We start from the raw sequence: 5,394 nt of genomic DNA, 5'->3' as shown, positions 1-5,394 counted from the left end.
ACATACTTTACTTTCTTAATTACGACGCAAAATTCTCGGTCATTACAATCTACCCTCCTTAAAAGGATTCTGTCCCCAGAATCTAACCTAAGCTAATAGATGGGGATACTTTTCTTTCATTTCGCTTTCTAATTCCCAAGTCGATTCCTCGACTAGTGGATTTTTCCACAACACTCTAACTAGAGGTACAACTTTATTTCTAAGCGTCCTTTCTTTTCGATCCAAAATTCGCACTGGCTGGTCTATATAGGATAAATCTGGTTGGATTTCTACTGGTTCCAACTCAATCACATGGCTCACATCAATATTATACTTCTTCGGGAGAGATACATGAAACACATTGTGCAGATGTTGTATTTGCGGTGGTAGCGCTAATTTATACGCCACTTTCCTAACTTGTCGCTGATAAGTGGTATTTTATACCACTTAGAACGTCTTAAAATGGCTTAAATTGGTGTCTTGAAATCAAGTATTTTGTGTATTTGATGCGTTTTTCTAGTGTTTATGCATTTCAGGGTATTAGTTGCAATTCGGAGGAGGAATCATCAAGAATAAGCCTTGGCATGTGTTCACCATTGAGAGAGGAAAAGAACGGGCAGATTACGGCGAAGAAACGGAGCAAACCTGGAATTTTTCCAGTAGGGTCCTGCGCGCCCGCGCAGCAATGCTGAGCGGCTGCACAGCAGCCTTACGCGCCCGCGCAGAAATGCTGAGCGGCCGCGCAGGGTCGGGGAAAAAGCTGAATTATTTTAGACTTCTACTTCTGTTTGGCTTCCAACTTCTATGTAATCTGAGTTTTATGGGACTATTATATAAGTAGATTTGAGACGTTTTCATAGAGAATAGGAGGGAGATTATGTTTTAGATTGTGTTTTGCGCAAGAAGCGAAGGAGATAAGGAAGAAGACCGATTTAGCACACCGCAACGAAGGAGGAAGCATATATTCTTGTGATTTTTGTTTCGTTGTAACGTTGGATGCTAGTTTTCTTGCTTTAACTTATTTACTCTTGTGACGTACTCTGTTTTAATATAATTAGTTTAGTTATTATTTCCTTGTGTTGTTTATCATGATTTCATATGAACCCATGATGACGATAAGTTCTATTATGGGCTAATCGTGATCATGGGGTTGCAACGGATTTATTATGGAATTCTTTAGTTAATTGTTTAATACTTTAGTGTGTGATGATTGCATGATATCTAGTATTGGTTGTGCGTATTCGTCTTATGTGCGTCACGAACATATAAGTTAGGGTGTTAATATCTTGTGAAGCGACGGTGGATCTCGAGATTTAGAAATTGCCATGCTAGCATAGGTTCATGTACGTTGTGCATGATTAGTGGGTAATTCTAACAGTTTTATTTGCCCTATGTAATCAAAAGGAATAACTTGTGCTTAAATTGTTGTGTTGTCAATTTCTGTAGACATATAGGAACTCAACATAATTGATGACTATTCAACTTCTATCTTAATTGTGGATGTTTGGTAGAATGGTATTAGTACAATGAAAGTTGGCTTTTATCAGTTTCGTGTTATTCGATTAATGTCATCACTGTCACATGCTAAAGGTAATAACAATGGCTATAGAAGGAAGTAATAATGAAGTTGTCATCTCATGAGTGTTTTATTATTGATAAATTGAAGTGTTAGTTAAGTGGTTAATTAAGTAGTTAATTACAGTTAATATTTAATCAACAATTTTAAGTGTTATTATCTTAACATTGAGAAGTAATCATATATTGGTGAGTGAGTTTAATTAGACAAAAACTTAGCATGAGTCTCTGAGGGAACGAACTAGAAAATATTCTATATTACTTGCGAACGCGTATACTTGCGTGAATATTAGTGCGTGATTTCGCCCTAACAAGTTTTTGGCGCCGCTGCCGGGGACTCGGCGTATTTGTTTAGTTTATGTACTTACCATCATTGGTCATTAGGACTCAGTGATTAGGACATAGTAGTTACTTACTCTTTTCGGTTGTGTTTCAGGTACTTTAGCAAGCGTTTATGCAAACTCGTTCTCGTGCTCGCAAGAGGACCTCAGATACAGCTGAAGAGAAAGACGAAGTTCTTGATACTCCGGAGAAGTTAGATTTTGAGGATTCGGATTCAGGAACTGAGCAGAAAGAACAAGTAAACATGGGAGATCATATTGTTCAAGCTGATCCAGCTCTTATGGATTTTTCTCGGCCTAAAATTGATGACATTCAGTCAAGCATCCTTCATCCAGCTATTCAAGCTAACACCTTTGAAATCAAGCCGGGCACTATTCAGATGGTGCGGAATTCTGTTTCTTTTGGAGGAGCGGCAACTGAAGACCCCAACATGCACATAAGGAATTTTGTCGAGATCTGCAGCACTTTTAAGTATAATGGCGTGACTGATGAGGCTATCAAGTCGAGGCTTTTCCCATTCTCACTGAGGGATAAGGCTAAAGACTGGTTACATTCTGAACCAGCCGGGTCCATCACTACGTGGCAAGATCTTGCGCAAAAGTTTCTGGTGAAGTTTTATCCAATGGCAAAGACTGCTGCTATGAGGAGTGCTCTTACTCAGTTTGCGCAGCAACCTATAGAATCTATGTGCGAGGCTTGGGAACGCTACAAGGAAATGTTGAGAAAATGTCCACATCATGGAATGCCGGATTGGATGGTAATCACTGGTTTTTATAATGGTTTGGGGGCCCAATCTCGGCCCATGCTCGATGCAGCAGCTGGAGGCGCCTTATGGGCTAAAAGCTATATTGAGGCGTACAATCTTATCGAGATGATGGCTGCAAATGAGCATCAAAACCCAACTCAGAGGATGACGTCAGGCAAGGTAGCAGGTATTCTGGAAGTTGATGCAGCCACCGCTATTGCAGCCCAGCTCCAAGCGCTATCAATGAAGGTTGATTCTTTGGCTACGTATGGAGTTAATCAAATAGCTATGGTTTATGAGCTTTGTGCAGGTTCTCATGCTACAGATCAGTGTTCTCTTGTCAACGAATCTGTTCAGTATGTGAATAATTATCAGCGACAACAGCAGCCTGTGCCAGTGACATATCATCCTAACAACAGAAATCATCCAAATTTCAGCTGGGGAAATAATCAGAATGCTATTCAGCCACCATATCAGCAAGGAGTGAGTAAACAGTTTAACTCACCTGGATTCCAGCAACCACAGCAGTATGCTACAAGACAATCATATCCTCAACAGGGAAGTGCAACTGCACCTACTAGTGCTGATTTTGAGGAACTTAAGCGGTTGTGCAAGAGTCAGGCGGTTTCTATCAAGACCTTAGAAAATCAAATCGGTCAATTAGCCAATGCAGTGCTCAATCGTCAACCTGGCACTCTTCCCCTACCAGGCAGGAAGGAAGCTAAAGAGCAAGTCAAGGCTATTACCTTAAGGTCTGGAAAAGTAGCTGATGCTGAAAAGGCAAAAGAAGTCGAAGCTGAAGTTAGAGATGAAGAATCTAAGCAAAAGGAGAAAGTGGCGGAACCAAAGAAGACTACTGTTGAACACACTCTGCCTGAGGCTAATACAGGGGAGAAACAGCTCTATCCTCCACCACCTTTTCCTAAGAGATTGCAGCAACAAAAGCTGGATAGATAGTTCGGGAAGTTTCTGGAGGTGTTCAAGAAACTTCACATCAATATACCTTTCACTGAGGCTCTGGAACAAATGCCTAGTTATGCGAAGTTTATATAGACTATTCTTTCAAGGAAGGTGAAACTGGATGACCTTGAAACCGTTGCTCTCACGGAAGAATGTAGCGCTGTTCTGCAGCAAAAGTTACCACCAAAACTGAAAGATCCAGGAAACTTCACCATTCCTTGCACCATTGGCAATCTAACTTTTGACAAGTGCCTTTGTGATTTGGGAGCAAGCATTAATCTGATGCCGTTGTCGATCTTTAAAAAGCTGGATCTGCCTGATCCAAAACCCACATACATGTCGCTACAATTGGCTGACCGTTCCATTACTTACCCAAGGGGCATAGTTGAGGATGTGCTTGTCAAGGTGGATAAGCTCTTCTTTCCTGCTGATTTTGTTATTCTGGATTTTGAGGAAGATAAGAAGATTCCCATAATCTTGGGGAGGCCTTTCTTGGCTACTGGCCGTACCTTGATAGATGTGCAAAAAGGGGAACTTACTATGCGGGTCCAAGATCAGGATGTGACCTTCAACGTATTCAAGGCAATGAAATTCCCTACAGAAGATGAGGAGTGCTTAAAAGTGGATGTGATTGATTCTGCGGTTACTTCGGAACTCGATCACATGCTAATGTCTGATGCATTGGAAAAGGCCTTAGTGGGGGAATTTGACAGTGATGATGAAGATAGCAACGAGCAATTACAATATCTGAACGCTTCTCCATGGAAGCAAAAGCTCGACATACCATTTGAATCTCTTGGTACTTCTGACCTTAAGAATGCTGAAGGGAAGCTCAAACCATCAATAGAGGAAGCACCTATCTTGGAGCTCAAACCATTACCTGAACACTTGGTGTATGCTTTTTTAGGTGATTCATCTACGTTACCTGTTATTATTTCAGCTGACCTTTCAGGTAGTGAGGAAGACAAGCTCTTAAGGATTTTGAGAGAATTCAAATCGGCTATAAGATGGACCATAGCAGACATCAAGGGGATAAGTCCTTCATATTGTATGCATAAAATTCTGTTAGAGGAAGGTAGTAAGCCAACTGTGGAACAGCAGCGAAGACTGAACCCGATCATGAAGGAGGTGGTGAAGAAAGAAATTCTGAAATGGCTAGATGCAGGCATCATTTATCCAATTTCTGACAGCTCGTGGGTGAGCCCCGTGCAATGTGTACCTAAGAAAGGAGGTATCACTGTGGTCGCAAATGAAAAGAATGAGCTCATCCCTACTCGAACAGTTACAGGATGGAGAGTATGCATGGATTATAGAAAATTGAACAAAGCCACAAGGAAGGATCACTTCCCTCTCCCATTCATTGATCAAATGCTTGACAGATTGGTGGGACATGAGTATTTTTGTCTGCTGGATGGTTATTCCGGGTATAATCAGATTTGGATTGCACCAGAGGATCAGGAAAAGACTACCTTCACTTGTCCATTTGGCACATTTTCTTTTCGAAGAGTTTCGTTTGGGTTATGTGGCGCCCCGGCCACCTTTCAGAGATGTATGATGGCTATATTCTCTGACATGATTGGAAATAACGTCGAAGTGTTCATGGATGACTTCTCCGTCTTTGGACACTCATATGATGAATGTTTGAATAATCTGTGCGCCGTACTCAAAAGATGCGTGGAAACTAATTTGGTGCTTAATTGGGAGAAATGTCATTTTATGGTGCGTGAAGGCATTATCCTTGGGCATAAGGTCTCTAGCAAAGGTCTGGAGGTGGACAAGGCCAAGGTGGGAGT

General features: G+C 41.3%; 1 non-coding gene across 1 annotated transcript; it reads right to left on the bottom strand.

Annotated features, from left to right (window-relative positions):
- Window positions 1-2,533: 2,533 nt before the first annotated feature.
- LOC141669307 (small nucleolar RNA R71) lies at window positions 2,534-2,640 on the bottom strand. Its single transcript, XR_012553594.1, has one exon. It is a non-coding gene; the product is annotated as a small nucleolar RNA R71 (small nucleolar RNA).
- Between the last annotated feature and the right edge of the window lie 2,754 nt (window positions 2,641-5,394).

Source organism: Apium graveolens, chromosome 6, assembly GCF_009905375.1.
Source record: "Apium graveolens cultivar Ventura chromosome 6, ASM990537v1, whole genome shotgun sequence".
Lineage (NCBI taxonomy): Eukaryota > Viridiplantae > Streptophyta > Magnoliopsida > Apiales > Apiaceae > Apium > Apium graveolens.
Note: the sequence above shows the minus strand (reverse complement) of the source record. Positions and strands in the feature narration are given on the sequence as shown.